At 44.6% G+C, this 17,352-nt stretch overlaps 1 protein-coding gene across 3 annotated transcripts in view; it reads right to left on the bottom strand.

Annotated features, from left to right (window-relative positions):
- The window catches only part of ccdc50a (coiled-coil domain containing 50a), a 152,143-nt gene that overhangs the window by 68,136 nt on the left and 66,655 nt on the right, over positions 1-17,352 (bottom strand). The gene's annotated exons all lie outside the window — the stretch shown is intronic.

Below are 17,352 nucleotides of genomic sequence, written 5' to 3' on the forward strand. Positions count from 1 at the left end.
GGTAATGAGATAAGGTGAGAGAGGGAAAAGGGGATGGCAAATGGTGAAGGGGGGGGGCGGAGGGCATTACTGGAAGTTTGAGAAATCAATATTCACGCCATCACATCAGGTTGGAGGCTACCCAAACGGAATATAAGGAGTTGTACCTTCAACCTAAGTGTGGCCTCATCACGAGAGCGGAGATGGCCATGGATACATATCGGAATGGGTATGGGAAGAGGAGTTAAAATGGGTAGCCACTGGGAGATCCCGCTTTTTCAGGCAGACAGAGCATAGGTGCACGGCAAAGCGGTCTCCCAATCTACAACAGGTCTCACCACTATACAGGAGGCCAATCTAGGAGCACCGGACACAGTATATGACCCCAACAGACTCACAGGTGAAGTGTTGCCTCACCTGGAAGGACTGTTTAGGGCCCTGAATGGTAGTGAGGGAGGAGGTGTAGGGGCAGGTGTAGCAGTTGTTCTGCCTGCAGGAGGGAAATCAGTGGGGAGGGACAAATGCACAAGGGAGTCACGTAGGGAGTGATCCCTGTGGAAAGCAGAAAGTTGGAGGAGAGGGTAAAATGTGCTTGGTGGTGGGATCCCGTTAGAGGTGGCTGAAATTTCGGAGAATTATGTGCTGGATGCGGAGAATGGTGGGGTGGTAGGTGAGGACAAGAGGAACCCTGTCCCTGGTAGGTTGGTGGGAGGATGGAGTGAGAGCAGACGTGTGAAATGGAAGAGTTGCGATTGAGGGTAGCGTTGATTATGGAGGAAGGAAAGCCCCTTCCCTCTTTCTGGAGGCGGAGTGGAGTAATGATGGTGCCAAATGGCAACTCCTTTACTTGCATCTTCGGAAGCAGCTCTATTTTCATCTTTAGATAGATAGATAGATAGACATACTTCATTAATCCCGAGGGAAATTTGGTTTTGTTACAGCCACACCAACCAAGAATAGTGCATAAATATAGCAATACAAAAAACCCCAACAATCAAACACTAAAATGCAAACTATGCCAGATGGAAAATTAGTCCAGGACCAGTCTATTGGCTCAGGGTGTCTGACCCTCACAGGAGGAGCTGCACGTTCGATGGCCACAGGCAGGAACGACTTCCCGTGCTTCCAAGTGTTGTATCACGGTGGAATGTGGCCGAAGTCCAACAGTAAAAAGTTCAATATCCAGTCTGCAAACACGTTCCTCGATCGTAATATACCCCGAATTGCACCATCCATTGTTAGCCAGACCAGTAAGCACCCCAACTTCTTTATGCTTACCGCTCTCAGTGCACTTCCGGTCAGCCGGAACGGTATTACCCACCGAACTCCTCTTCTCCAAAAGTCTCTGTTGTCTCGACCTGGTCCTCTTTCCTCTAATATCTTTTATTTTACCCTTTCAGGGTTCTTTTGAAGACCCTGACTTCGGTTCTTTGTGGGAATGGGATCCGATCTTGGGGTTTCACAACCAGCCGTTGTTCAGCACACCAAGGGCTTGGCCTAATAGTCCGTCTCGGATTTGGAAGCCTAGGATCTCAGGGCTCCAGACACGGGCGGATCAAGGGTCAATGTCACGGCAGGAGACCTATGTGTCGTCGGGGGAGACAGAATATCTGCAGCTGTGTGCCCAAGGACTTATCTTTGGGGACAGAGCTCGAAAAAAGTGACGTGATGAACTTTTAATATCATAAACCAGTGAGCTGTTTGGTATGCCTCTCTGCTCCCTGGAAAAACAGAGGCACCTCCTTTTCCCTTATTAGGGTGGAAGAGAGCCTGTGGTATGTTGTATACCGGGTGCAACGTGAAGTCTTTGGGGTAACTACAAGTCTGTGTCTTTGTTCACGCTTGAGTGCTCAGTGGCAGGTGCCGATGCTTTATTTTGCCGGTGGGGGACGGGAAACTGTTGCTTGCTGCCACTTACATGCAGGAGGGACTTTGGGGTTCTAACATTTAACTGCTGTTCATTCTTTGGGGCACTCCTCTGTTTTCGTGGATAGTTGTGAAGAAAAAGCATTTCAGGATGTATATTGTGTACATTTCTCTGCATTAAATTGGACCTTTGAACCTTCCTTTGAAAAAGGAGGTAATCTGCTTCATTCTGGAATGAAAGGCCTCATCCTGAGAGCAGATGCGGCGGAAACAGAGGAATTGAGAGAAGTGGATGGCGTTTTTACAAGTAGCAGGGTGGGAAGAGGTATTGTCCAAGTAGCTGTGAGAGTCGGTGAGTTTATAATAGACATCAGTAGATAAGCTGTCTTCAGAGACAGAGACAGTGAGATTGAGAAAGGGGAGGTTGGCGTCAGAAGTGGACCAGGTAAATTTGAGGGCAAAGCAGATGAAGTCAAAGAGTTCAGCATGGGTACAGGAAGCAGCTCCGATGCAGTCGTCAATGTACCGTAGGAAAAAAGCAGTACGGTCACCAGTGTATCCTTGGAACATAGACTGTTCCACACAGCAGACAAACAGTAATAATTTCTGGACTGCTGCCTGTGCCACACACCAGTGAAGGTAGGAACAGGATGATCTGGCAAATTAATGTGTGGCTGAGAAGCTGGTGCAGGGGGCAGGGCTTCAGGTTCTCGGATCTTTAGGATCTCCTCTGGGCGAGGTATGACCTGTTCAAAAGTGACGGGTTCACCTGAACCCAAGGGGGATCAATATTCTCACGGGCACGTTTGTTAGAGCTGTTGGGGAGAATTTATACTAATTTGGCAGTAGGTGGGAAATGGAGTGAAAGGACTCTGGATAGAATGGATGGTAAAAAAACAAAGATAGCATGCATTCAAATAGGATATAATTGCAGCCAGCAGTACGAGTATCAGTGCATTAGGGGTGCAGAATCAAAAAGGGTAGCAAAGTGTTATATCTCATTTCACAGTGTATAAGAAATAAGGTGGATGATCTTGTTGCACTATTACAGATTGTTGGTTATGATGTTGTGGCCATCACTGAATCGTGGCTGAAGAATGATTGTAGATGGGAGCTGAATGTCCAAGGTTACACGTTGTATCAGAGGAAAAGGAATGTCGGCAGAGGGGGTGGTGTGGCTCTGCTGGCAAAGAATGGCATCAAGTCAGTAGAAAGATGTGACATACGATCGGAAGATATTGGATCCTTGTGGGTTGGGTTAAGAAACTGCAAGGATCCTGATGGCAGTTATATACAGGTCTCCAACATAAGCTGGGAATTGGACGATAGATTACAACAGGAAATGGAAAAGGCATGTCAAAAGGGTAATGTTATGATAGTCAGGGGAGATTTCAATATGCAGGTCGACTGGGAAAATCAGGTTGGAAATGGATCACAAGAGAGGAAGTTTGTTGAATGCCTATGAGATGGCATTTTACAGCAGTTTGTCGTTGAGCCTACTAGGGGAAAAAGTAGTCTGATGTAGTAGTATTTCAGTAGAGAAAAGGAAATTACAGTGGTATGACAAGGTCTGGTATAATAGACTCCGTGTTAAGCTGAGATCCAAAGGAATATCTGGAAAGCTGCTTAGATGGCTGCAGAGCTACCTTCATGGACGGACCATCAAAGTTGTTATCTCTGGTAAGGCTTCTGATTCTTCAACCATCAATGCATCTGTACCACGGGGTTCAATATTTGGGCCACTTCTGTTTTCCATCTTTATTGACGACTTAGTTGATGCATGCAGTAACGAGCTATACCTGTACGCCGATGACTTCACACTATTCGCACCAATTAGAGCAGGAGAGAGTCATACAGTGGCAGCAGGCCTGAATAGGGATTTTGACAGGATGAAAGTCTGAGCAGACGACTGGAATGTCACCTTTGAGCCTACTAAGTGCAAGGCGATGGTGATGTCTAGGAAGAGGAATCCATCTAACCCCAACCTGTATTTTGGGAACTGCAAGCTGGATTTAAGGAAGGAGCTAGTAATCCTTGGTGTTAATATTGACAGCAAGTTGGTGTAGGATAAACACCCTTCCATTATTTCAAACAAGGCTGGACAAAGGCTTGGAACTCTGCGGAAAGTAGCATCCAAACTAGACAAAGAGGGCAGAGCCACGGTTTACAAAGCCCAGGTACGAAGTACCATGGAGTATGCCTGCTTATCATGGATGAATGCCTCACAGAGTGTCCTCAGCCAGCTTAATTCAATTCAAAGAAAGGCTCTCAGGATTATAGGTGTAGATGAAGCCACAGCTCATGAGAAGCTAGCCATCAGTAGCTTACACCACAGACGACAGGTTGCTGCAGCTACTGTGTTATACAAAATGCACACCAGCCACAGCTCTGCAGACCTTCACGCCACGCTGCCTTCACCTTATGACAGATGGCGCACCACACGATCAAGTTTATCTATGCTTGCTCATGCTGTTTCTATGCCTGATGTGAGAACCCACACACTGGATAGAAGCTTCCTTCACTGTGCTATCAGAATTTGGAACAGCCTTCCAGATGCTGTGGTTGGAAACTTCTGAGACGATGGGGTCCAAGCCTTCATGAGTCGAGTGCACAAACACCTATCATCTCTGGGAGGGAAGTCACATGCTTCTTCATAAGCTATCATGAAGGGGACCAGGACGGCAATGCTTGGTTGTTGGTTGGTAAGGTGTATTTTTATGCTGTCTATCAATGAATTAGATGATAGAATAGATGGCTTTGTTGCCAAATTTGCGGAGGATACAAAGATTGGTGGAGGGGCAGGTAGTGTTGAGGAAGCATAAGGAATAAGGTGGATGATCTTGTCGTACAGCTACAGATTGGCAGGTATGATATTGTGGCCATCACTGAGACCTGGCTAAAGGATGCATGTCTCTGGGAGCTGAACGTCCAAGGATACATGGTGTATCGGAAGGATAGGAAGGTAGGCAGAGGGGGATGCGTGGCTTTATTGGTAAGAAATGATATTAAATCATTAGAAAGAGGTGATATAGGATCGGAAGGTGCAGAATCTTTATGGGTTGAGCTAAGGAATAGCAGGGGTAAAAGGACCCTGATGGCAGTTATTTATAGGCCTCCAAACAGCTGCAGGGATGTGGACTACAAATTACAAATGGAAATAGAAAAGGCTTGTCAGAAGGGCAGTGTTATGATAATTGTGGGGGATTTTAACATGCGAGTAGATTGGGAAAATCAGGTCAACACTGGATCTCAAGAGAGAATTTGTAGAATGTCTGCGAGATGGCTTTTTAGAACAGCTTGTTGTTGAGCCCACTAGGGGATCGGCTGTACTGGATTGGGTATTGTGTAATGAACCGGAGGTGATTAGAGAGATTGAGGTGAAGGAACCCTTAGGAGGCAGTGATCATAACATGATTGAGTTCACTGTGAAATTTGAAAAAGAGAAGCCGAAATCTGATGTGTCGGTATTTCAGTGGAGTAAAGGAAATTACAGTGGCATGAGAGGGGAACTGGCCAAAGTTGACTGGAAAGGGACACTGGCGGGAAAGACAGCACAGCAGCAGTGGCTGGGGTTTATGTGAGAAATGAGGAATGTGCAAGACAGGTATATTCCAAAAAAGAAGAAATTTTCAAGTGGAAAAAGGATACATCCGTGGTTGACAAGAGAAGTCAAAGCCAAAGTTAAAGCAAAGGAGAGGGCATAGAAGGAAGCAAAAATTAGTGGGAAGACAGGGGATTGGGAAGATTTTAAAACCTTACAAAAGGAAACCAAGAAGGTCATTAAGAGAGAAAAGATTAACTATGAAAGGAAGCTAGCAAATAATATCAAAGAGGATACTAAAAGCTTTGTCAAGTATATAAAGAGTAAAAGACAGGTGAGAGTAGATATAGGACCGATAGAAAATGATGCTGGAGAAATTGTAATGGGAGATAAGGAGATGGCAGAGGAACTGAACGAGTATTTTGCATCAGCCTTCACTGAGGAAGACATCAGTAGTATACCAGACACTCAAGGGTGGCAGAGAAAAGAAGTGTGCGCAGTCACCATTACGACAGAGAAAGTACTCAGGAAGCTGAATAGGCTAAAGGTAGATAAACCTCCTGGACCAGATGGAATGCACCCTCGTGCTCTGAAGGAAGTAGCTGTGGAGATTGCGGAGGCATTAGCAATGATCTTTCAAAAGTCGATAGACTCTGGCATGGTTCCGGAAGACTGGAAGATTGCAAATGTCACTCCGCTATTTAAGAAAGGGGCAAGGAAGCAAAATGGAAATTATAGACCTGTTAGCTAGACATTGGTGGTTGGGAAGTTGTTGGAAGTTGTCGCCTCACCTGGAAGGACTGTCTGGGGCCCTGAATGGTGGTAAGGGAGGAAGTGTAAGGGCATGTGTAGCACTTGTTCCACTTACAAGGATAAGTGCCAGGAAGGAAATCAGTAGGGAGGGATGGGGGGGGACGAATGGACAAGGGAGTCGTGTAGGGAGTGATCCCTGCGGAAAGCGGGCGGGGTAGGGAAAGATGCGCTTAGTGGTGGGATCCCGTTGGAGGTGGCGGAAGTTACAGAGAATAATATGTTCATTCTCCGTAACTTCCGCCCCAACATATTATTAACATATAAGTGGGTATGGCCTCGAGGCAGTGGAGGTTTGAAATCAGAGTTTTCCCCCTCTTAGATGGACCGCCTTCCCAGGCTGACAAGCTCCATCTACCTGACGCACTGGTTTTAAGGCGCCAGGACCTGCCTACGCCCCTGCTCCTGTCAGTAGAAACAGTTCCACTGGGCTTAGAGGCTAAGCCACACGAGAAGGCCAGGAGTTGAACCTGGTTGTCAGAGGCTATTTGAGGTGCATGCCATGAGGAGCACTTTTAGGTAGTGGGAGCTTGTCCCCACTACCACTCCTGGGCTTGACAACCTTGGAACCTATTATCACTGAAAATGCCAAAGCCTCTCACCATGAAGAGAGACTTAGAGACTCTGAAAAGGAAAGCCAAGGAAAGCATTACTGATGAAGCTGGTGAGAATACCTGTACATCAACAAGGCCAAGTAGGAGATCTTTATCAGGAGCAAGGGTGTATGATCAAATCTGCATTTTTCGTAATAAGGTGAAATTTCTGAAGGGTTCCAAGTCACGTGAAAAGCTTACAAAAGCTGTGCAACTCTGAGCTGACCAAACACTACGAGAATGTGCAACCCAAAAGGAAGATGAAAAGATTCTAGCAGTAACAAGCAGAGACAGTTGCTGCAGAGGCCCACTATCATGTTTCATGCTATAAGGATCGTACCAGAATCAAAGAAAAGGAACCTGAGTACAAAGAGAATGATGATGAAACAGATGGTGATGAACTGTATAAAAGGAATGAAAGGGAAGCCTATAAAGACATTCTCAAGTATATCAAAACTGATATCATCCCAACAAGATGATTATACAAGTCACTTCTTTGGTCACGAAACTTGAATCTTTCATGCTATCTGGTGGAGTTACACTCCTGCAAGATTCTACAAGGAAGCACCTTCGTAGGAAACTGGAATCTGAGCTGGGCAATTCAGTAGATATATTTCCAGATGACAAAGGAAAATTGCTAATGGTTCCTGAAATTGTATCATTAAGGGACGTTGTCGTGGAGTTCCCTCTACAGAGGGAACTCAAAGTTTGGAGGGCCAGGACAACCAATTTCAACAAGATCATAAATCAGACTTCATCACATATCAGATCAATCACTAGACAGAAGATGACTGTGACTCCTTGGCCATTCCATCCATCTGATGTGAAAGATAGTGCTCACACCTCCATACCGGATCAACTAGAGTGGCTTCTTGTTGGACTGCTCACACCAATCCTGACACCAAGACTCAAACACAGAGGGTCACTGCTCTGGTTCAGACATTTAGTCAGGACATAATATATGCTGTGACATGTGGTCAACATAAACCACCAAAGCACCTTCTACTTCCTTATGCAGTAAAAACACTGACGGGTAACACTGAGCTCATCCAAACAGTGAACAGGCTTGGGCATGGGGTGTCTTACTCCCAACTTGAAGAGAACGACACTGCTCTGTGTCTCCAAAAGCTAGCAACAACCTCCAACCACAGAGTCGTACTTCCAGCCTCCATTAAGCCTCATGTCTTCACCAATCTTGCATGGGACAATATCGATAGACTTGAGGAAACTCTCACTGGAAAGGGTACATCACATAGAGTCAATGGCATAGTGATGGCACAAGGGTGCAGTCTACATATGGGGGATATCCTTTCTCATCCCCTTGGACCATTGCCCTGGGCCCTGTCCACACCAGAAGGATTGCTGAGAAAGACAAGTAAAGCTACTTTAGCCACAACCTTGCAGAAAAATGTAGCAGTAGAAGAGCAACTCCCAGGAAATTCTGCTACATTGGTTGATGGAATGAACTTGGTCCAAAGAGTGAAAGCTGATCAAGTTACTTTCAGAGATGTTGCCACAACAATTCTGGGTATGGCTCTGAGGGAAGGCAGTCAGAGTAGCAGAATAGATGTGTTCAACACATACAAGGAGAACTCTATCAAGAATAGTGAAAGATCTCTATGGTGTGAAGAGACTGGTCATGAGTTGCAAGGTATCACAGGCACACAGATGGTGAGGCAGTGGAGGAGCTTCCTGACCAAAGTCAGTAACAATAACAGTCTCATTAGCTTCATAGTCCATGAATAGAGGAAGGTGGAGTACAGAGCAAAGCTACAGGAGAAGATTCTGTATACAACTGTGAATGACAAATGTTATAGAATCACATATCAAGACAGTGATTTGCTGTCAGCTGTCCAGTGTCAATAAGAAGAAGCAGATGGCTGCCTATTTCTCCATGCTGCCCATGCCACAAGAGAGGGATACCAATCTGTAGTGATCTGCTCAGAAGACACAGATGTCTTTATCATGTCTTTAGCGTTTTGTGACAAGATTGAGGCCCCATTGTTCCAGAAGTGTGGCACTAGAACCCGTACAAGGCTTGTAGACATCAGGAAGGTTGCTGCCACTGTTGGCATAGAGGTTTGTAGGGCTCTCATTGGGTTGCACGCATATACAGGATGTGACACTGTAAGCACTTTTGCAGGCAAAGGGAAGACAAGCGCCCTAAAACTTCTGACCAGCAGCAGGGAAACTCAGGACACATTCTTAGAGTTGGTTCAGTAATGGGACCTCTCCCCAGAACTGACGGACAAACTGGAGGCATTTACATGTCTCCTGTATGCCCCAAAAGCATCGACCACCAAGGTCAATAGCTCGGGTGTCACCTTTTCTATTCCAAAAAAGGTGAAATCAAAAGTCGTCAACTCCCACCATGCAGGGACTGCTTAACGAAACATGCACAGTGAGCCAACCGCCAGGCTGGTATATGGAAAAGATGTTTGGAGAAGGACCCACAAGTGCGAAGCCCTGTTGGCAGAGGATGGAAGATGGAGAGAGAAGAGGAAGCTGAACAGTTGGTGGTGCACTGGATGGAAGGCCAACCGGCACCCGATGCCGTCCTGGATCTACTGGCCTGTAACTGTCCAAAAAAATGTTCACTCCCAAGATGTCTGTGTGTTGCAAATGGCCTCAGGTGTACTGACATGTGGAGACTGGCAGACTGTGAGAACCAGGCATCCACCTCAGAGAGTGTGGAAAATTCAGATGAAGATGTGGAAGACTTGGAAAATTATTATGATTATTACTAAGTTATGAAAGTATGGAAAACAAAGTATGGGAAGCAGTCCTTGATTAAATATATTCATTTTACAACCGAATGGGGACTAGGTTATGGCCGTGTGGAACCCCACATTTGAATTATTGTACTGTAATTCTATATGCTATGACAAAAGCTTAAGATTGTTTTGGTTTGATACAACAATATGGAAAATATGACATCGGTAAAACTCCAGAAATCTCTCCAAATGAGGTTTTTTACCTTTTGGGGGTGGGGTAACATTTTCTGCTGTACTGATGTTAATATGGAATATATACAAAAAGTGATTACTCATTTGAATTCCTGAACAAATTCCCTACAAATCCATGTGATTATATGTGTCCGAGGGTCTTTACTGACTTTTCCAAAATAAACAACAAACATTTTTCTAAAAATGAAATGATTCACTGGGCACTGTACTGCGAATGCCGCCAATGACATAGTTTTCATTGTAGAATTTTATAACAACATTTGATGAAAAGTGCTTGAACTCAGCTATCACTGTGACAAATTTCAATGTTGAGGGGTCACTGATGACAAAATACCATGTTGTACTTTATATTGGCCTCTTTTCAGAAATGCTTATTTTATGGTAGTGTTATAAAATGCATGATAGCACACATAAAGCTACCACTGGTGCAATGCTATCACATATTTTTCTAACTCTAGAGATGTATACCTTGCCAAAAATCACTATGAGCATTCTTCCCCTCAGATGGTACCGACCAACCCTGCTGGCTCACACCCTCTCACTGAGATTTCTATGTACTGATGAAAGAACTTTCCTGAACACATTTGATAAACTATCCCATCTTGTCCTTTTACAGTATGGGATTCCCAGTTAATATGTGGAGTTTAAAATCACCTACTATAACATCCTTTAGTTTCTTGCAATTGTCTGTGATCTCTTACAAATTTGTTCCTCTAAATCCCGAGGACTGGTGGGTGGTCTGTAATATAGTCCCTTTAATGTGGCCATACCTTTCTTATGTCTCAGTTCCATCCAGAACGCCTCACTGGTCGAGTTCTTCAGTCGGTCAGCATTGTCGTGACATTTTCCCTGACGAGTAATGGCACCCCTCCTCCTTTAATTCCCCCACCCTGTCACATCTCAAACAACAGAACCTCGGAAAATTGAGCTGCCAGTCCTGCCCCTCCTGCAACCAAGTCTCACTAATGGTTATAACCTCGTAACTCCAGGTGTTTATGCACACTGTGAGCTTATCCACCTTTTAAAATGCCATTGGCCACCGGTGAAGTGCTCGAGGATTGGAGGATAGCTAATGTGTTCTGTTGTTTAAGAAAGGCTCTAAGAATAAGCCAGAAACTTATAGGCCATATAATGTGTACGTATGTATATATACAACAAAAGTACAGAAGGGGCAAGCAGGTCAGTCATTGTTGGGAGTTGGCTAGTGGTGGGAGTAGGAGTGTCAGACCGGCTCAGAACAGGCAATGGCTCAGAACCTTATCTGCTAAGGTTCCCTTTTTCTCCTCTCTCTTCCTCTACTTAGTTGTCTGCTCTTCATGACGGATGCTGAAGTCCTGGGAGACCCAGCGTGTTCCAGGGAAATACATCTGCGTGAAGTGCATCCAGCTATAGCTCCTTGAAGGCTGTGTTAGGGAGAGTCAGGAGATAATTGATCAGAGTTACAGGGAAGTAGTCACCCCAAAGCTGCAGGAGGCAGGTAGCTGGGTGACTGTCAGGAGAAAAGGAAATGTGAATAGAAACATAGAAAATAGGTGCAGGAGTAGGCCATTCGGCCCTTCGAGCCTGCACCGCCATTTATTATGATCATGGCTGATCATCCAACTCAGAACCCCGCCCCAGCCTTCCCTCCATACCCCCTGACCCCTGTAGCCACAAGGGCCATATCTAATTCCCTCTTAAACATAGCCAATGAACTGGCCTCAACTGTTTCCTGTGGCAGAGAATTCCACAGATTCACCACTCTCTGTGTGAAGAAGTTTTTCCTAATCTCGGTCCTAAAAGGTTTCCCCTCTATCCTCAAACTGTGGCCCCTCGTTCTGGACTTCCCCAACATCGGGAACAATCTTCCTGCATCTAGTCTGTCCAATCCCTTTAGGATCTTATACGTTTCAATAAGATCCCCCCTTAATCTTCTAAATTCCAATGAGTACAAGCCCAGTTCATCCAGTCTTTCTTCATATGAAAGTCCCACCATCCCAGGAATCAATCTGGTGAACCTTCTTTGTACTCCCTCTATGGCAAAGATGTCTTTCCTCAGATTAGGGGATCAAAACTGCACACAATACTCCAGGTGTGGTCTCACCAAGGCCTTGTACAACTGCAGTAGTACCTCCCTGCTCCTGTATTCGAATCCTCTCGCTATAAATGCCAGCATACCATTCGCCTTTTTCACCGCCTGCTGTACCTGCATGCCCACTTTCAATGACTGGTGTATAATGACACCCAGGTCTCGTTGCACCTCCCCTTTTCCTAATCGGCCACCATTCAGATAATAATCTGTTTTCCTATTTTTGCCACCAAAGTGGATAACTTCACATTTATCCACATTAAATTGCATCTGCCATGAATTTGCCCACTCACCCAACCTATCCAAGTCACCCTGCATCCTCTTAGCATCCTCCTCACAGCTAACACTGCCACCCAGCTTCGTGTCATCCGCAAACTTGGAGATGCTGCATTTAATTCCCTCATCCAAGTCATTAATATATATTGTAAACAACTGGGGTCCCAGCACTGAGCCTTGCGGTACCCCACTAGTCACCGCCTGCCATTCTGAAAAGGTCCCGTTTATTCCCACTCTTTGCTTCCTGTCTGCTAACCAATTCTCCACCCACACCAATACCTTACCCCCAATACCGTGTGCTTTAAGTTTGCACACTAATCTCCTGTGTGGGACCTTGTCAAAAGCCTTTTGAAAATCCAAATATACCACATCCACTGGTTCTCCCCTATCCACTCTACTAGTTACATCCTCAAAAAATTCTATGAGATTCGTCAGACATGATTTTCCTTTCACAAATCCATGCTGACTTTGTCCGATCATTTCTCCGCTTTCCAAATGTGCTGTTATCACATCCTTGATAACTGACTCCAGCAGTTTCCCCACCACCGACGTTAGGCTAACCGGTCTATAATTCCCCAGTTTCTCTCTCCCTCCTTTTTTAAAAAGTGGAGTTACATTAGCCACCCTCCAATCCTCAGGAACTAGTCCAGAATCTAACGAGTTTTGAAAAATTATCACTAATGCATCCACTATTTCTTGGGCTACTTCCTTAAGCACTCTAGGATGCAGACCATTTGGCCCTGGGGATTTATCTGCCTTTAATCCCTTCAATTTACCTAACACCACTTCCCTACTAACATGTATTTTGCTCAGTTCCTCCATCTCACTGGACCCTCTGTCCCCTACTATTTCTGGAAGATTATTTATGTCTTCCTTAGTGAAGACAGAACCAAAGTAATTATTCAATTGGTCTGCCATGTCCTTGCTCCCCATAATCAATTCACCTGTTTCTGTCTGCAGGGGACCTACATTTGTCTTTACCAGTCTTTTCCTTTTTACATATCTATAAAAGCTTTTACAGTCCGTTTTTATGTTCCCTGCCAGTTTTCTCTCATAATCTTTTTTCCCCTTCCTAATTAAGCCCTTTGTCCTCCTCTGCTGAACTCTGAATTTCTCCCAGTCCTCAGGTGAGCCACTTTCTCTGGCTAATTTGTATGCTTCTTCTTTGGAATTGATACTATCCCTAATTTCTCTTGTCAGCCACGGGTGCACTACCTTCCTTGATTTATTCTTTTGGCAAACTGGGATGAACAATTGTTGTAGTTCATCCATGCAACCTTTAAATGCTTGCCATTGCATATCCACCGTCAATCCTTTAAGTGTCATTTGCCAGTCTATCTTAGCTAATTCATGTCTCATACCTTCAAAGTTACCCCTCTTTAAGTTCAGAACCTTTGTTTCTGAATTAACTATGGCAGTTAGCGCAGAGTGCCCCTGAGGCCATTCCCCCTCAAAAGTATGTATACCCTTTTGGATACAGAGAAGCTGGGAACTCCAGGTTTTTGAATTATTGGGATCTCTTCTGGGGGGAGATATGACCTGTACAAAAGGGAGGGTGGCACCTGAAGCTGAGGAGGACCAATACTCTCGTGGGCAGGCTTGTTGGAGCTGTTGGGGAGGGTTTAAACTAACTTGGCAGTGGGGTGGGAACCAGGACAGAACAGATGGTAAAAAAGCAAAGGTAATGTGCAGTCAGTCAACACCTGGAAATGTAGGCAGATGATAGGACAAAATTGCAGCCAGTAGGGTGAGATTCAGTGCATTAGGGACACAAAATCAAAAAGGGTAGCAAATACAGCACTCAAAGTGTTATATCTCAATGCACAGAGTATAAGAAATAAGGTGGATGATCTTGTTGCACTATTACAGATTGTCAGTTATGATGTGGCCGTCACTGAATCATGGCTGAAGGATGATTGTAGTTGGGAGCTGAATGTCCAAGGTTACGAGTTGTATCAGATGGATAAGAAGGTGGGCAGAGAAGGTGGAATGGCTCTGCTGGTAAAGAATGGCATCAAATCAGTAGAAAGATGTGACATAGGATCGGAAGATGTTGAATCCTGTGGGTTGAGTTTTTAAAAATTGCAAGGGTAGAAGGACGCTGATGGCAGTTATATACAGGCCTCCCAACAGTAGCTGGGATGTGGACCACAGATTACAACAGGAAATAGAAAAGGTGTGACAACGCAATGTTATGATAGTCATGGGGGATTTTAACATGCAGATGGATTGGGAAAATCAGGTTGGTAATGGATCTCAAGACAGTGAGCTTGTAGAATGCCTACGAGATGGCTTTTATAGAGCAGTTTGTCATTGAGCCTACGAGGGGATCGGCTATACTGGATTGGGTGTTATGTAATGAACCAGGGGCGATTAAGGAGCTTAAGGTAAAAGAACCCTTAGGAACCAGTGATCACAAAATGATTGTGTTCAACTTGAAATTTGATACGGAGAAAGTAAAGTCTAATGTAGCAGTATTTCAGGAGTAAAGGAAATTATAGTGGTATGAGAGAGGAGTTGGCCAAAATAAATTGGAAGGAGATGCTGGCAAGGATGTCAGCAGAGCAGAAATAATGTGAGTTTGAGAGAGAAATGGGAAGATGCAGGACAGATGTATTCTAAAATGAAGAAATACTCAAATGGCAATATAGTACAACCGTGGCTGACAAGGGAATTCAAAGCTAATGTACAAACAAAAGAGGGGGCAAACAAAAAGCAAAAATTAGTGTGAAGATAGAGCTCAAAAAGCTGAGAGACCCAAGGGGACACAAGTCACCTGCACCAGATGAACTTGACCTTGGGGTTCTGAAAGAGGTAGCGGTAGAGATTGTGGAGGCATTAGTAATGATCTTTCAAAAATCATTGGACTCTGCATGGCACCAGAGGAATGGAAAATTGCAAATATCACTCAACTCTTTAAGAAAGGAGGAAGGCAACAGAAAAGAAATTATAGACCAGCTAGCCTGACCTCAGTGGTTGTAAAGACGTTGGAGTCAATTGTTAAGGACGAGGTTATGGAGTACTTGATGACTCTGGACAAGATAGGACAAAGTCAGCATGGTTTCCTTAAGAGAAAATCTTGCCTGACAAAGCTATTGGAATTCTTCGAGGAGATTACAAGTACAATAAATAAAGGGGATGTAGTGGACTTTGTATATTTGGACTTTCAGGAGGCCTTTGACAAGTTAAGAGCCCATGGTATTACAGGAAAGTTACTAACATGGTTAGAGCATTGGCTGATTCGTAGGAGACAGTGAGTGGGAATAAAATCATCTTTGTCTGGTTGGCTGCCTGTGACTAGTGGTGTTCCACAGGGGTCGGTGCTGGGACCGTTTCTTTTCATGCTGTATACCAATGATTTAGATGATGGAATAAATGATTTTGTTGCCAATTTGCAGATGGTATAAAGATTGGAGGAGGGGCAAGTAATGTAGAGGAAACGGGTAGGCTGCAGAAGGACTTGGATAAATTACGAGAATGGGCAAGAAAGTGGCAAATGAAGTACAATGTTGGAAAATGCATTGTCATGCACTTTGGCAGTAGAAACAAATGTGTGGACTACTTTCTAAATGGGCAGAAAAATCCAAAAATCTGAGATGCAAAGGGACTTGGGAGTCCTTGTGCAGAACACTCTGAAGGTTAACTTGCAGGTTGAGTCGGTGGTGAGGAAGGCAAATGCCATGTTAGCATTCACTTCAAGAGGTCCAGAATACAAGAGCAGGGATGTGATGATGAGGCTTTATAAGGCACTGGTGAGGCTTCATAAGGCACTGGTGAGGCTTCACCTTGAGTACTGTGAACAGATTTGGGCTTCTCACCTAAGAAAAGATGTACTGGCATTGGAGAGGGTCCAGAGGAGGTTCACAAGGATGATTCCAGGAATGAAAGGGTTATCATATGAGGAACGCTTGATGGCTCTGGTCTATACTCACTGGAATTCACAGGATGAGAGGGGCTCTCATTGAAACCTTTCAAATGTTGAAAGGCCTAGACAGTAGGTGTGGAAAGGATGCTTCCCATAGTGGGGACAAGAGGGCACAGCCTCAGGATAGAGGGGCGCCCATTTGAAAGAAATGTGGAGAAATCTCTGTAGTCAGAGGCTGGTGAACTGTGGAATTTATTACCATAGACGGCTATGGAGGCCAGATCGTTGGGTGTATTTAAGGTTCTTGATTGGACAGGGCATCAAAGGTTATGGGAGAAGGCTGGGGGGTGGGGGGGGGGAAGGATCTGCCATGATTAAATGGTGGAGAAGACTCAATGGGCCAAATGCCCTAATTCTGCTACTATGTCTTATGATGACCCTAAACATACAAGCCAGACTACCAAAGAATGGTTAAAGCAGAAGAAATGTCATGTCTTAGAATGGCTGAGTCAAAGTCCTTACCTTAATCCTATAGAAATGTTGTGGAAGGACTGATGCAAACAATTCATGCAAGGAAGCCCAGTGACATCCCAGAGTTGAAGCAGTTTTGTAAGGAGGAATGGCCTGAGATTCCTCCAAGCTGATGTGCAGAACTAATCAGCAGTAGCCAGAAACCTTTGGTTTAAGTTACTGCTATACAAAGAGGTCACATCATTTACTGAAAGCAAAGGTTCACATACCTTTTCCAATAAATACATGTAATATTGCATCATTTTTCTCAATCAACAAATGAACAAGTTTATTTTGTGTTACTTATTTAGTTAGGTTCTCGTAATCTAGTTTTTGGACTTGCATTTTAGGTCATTCTTATGCAGAAAGAGAAAATTCTACAGGGTTCACAAACATTCTGTATATATGTATTTGCATGGTAATTTGTCTCCAGCCAATCTGAGAGTTTTTGGCGGAAGCTACCAGGAAAATGGATGAAAGGCAAGTCAGCATGCACTTTAGCAAGGCATTTGACAAGGTCCCATACGGGATGTTGGTCAAGAATGTTCATTCACTTGGCGTTCAGGATGAGGTAGTAAATTGGATTAGACATTGGCTTTGTGGAAGAAGCCAGAGAGCGGTTGTAGATTGTTGCCTCTCTACTGGAGGCCTGTGACTAGTGGAGTACCGCAGGGATCAGTGCTGGGTCCATTGTTGTTCGTCACCAATATCAATGATATCAATGATCTGAATGATAACGTGGTTAACTGGCAGAGCAAATTTGTGGATGACTCAAAGACTGGGGATGTAGTGGACAGTGAGGAGGACTATCATGGCTTGCAGTAGGATCTGGACCAAATGGTGAAACTAGTAGAAAAATGGCAGGTGGAATTTAATGC

The sequence above is a fragment of the Mobula hypostoma genome, chromosome 4 (genome assembly GCF_963921235.1).
Source record: "Mobula hypostoma chromosome 4, sMobHyp1.1, whole genome shotgun sequence".
NCBI classification, from domain to species: Eukaryota; Metazoa; Chordata; class Chondrichthyes; order Myliobatiformes; family Myliobatidae; genus Mobula; species Mobula hypostoma.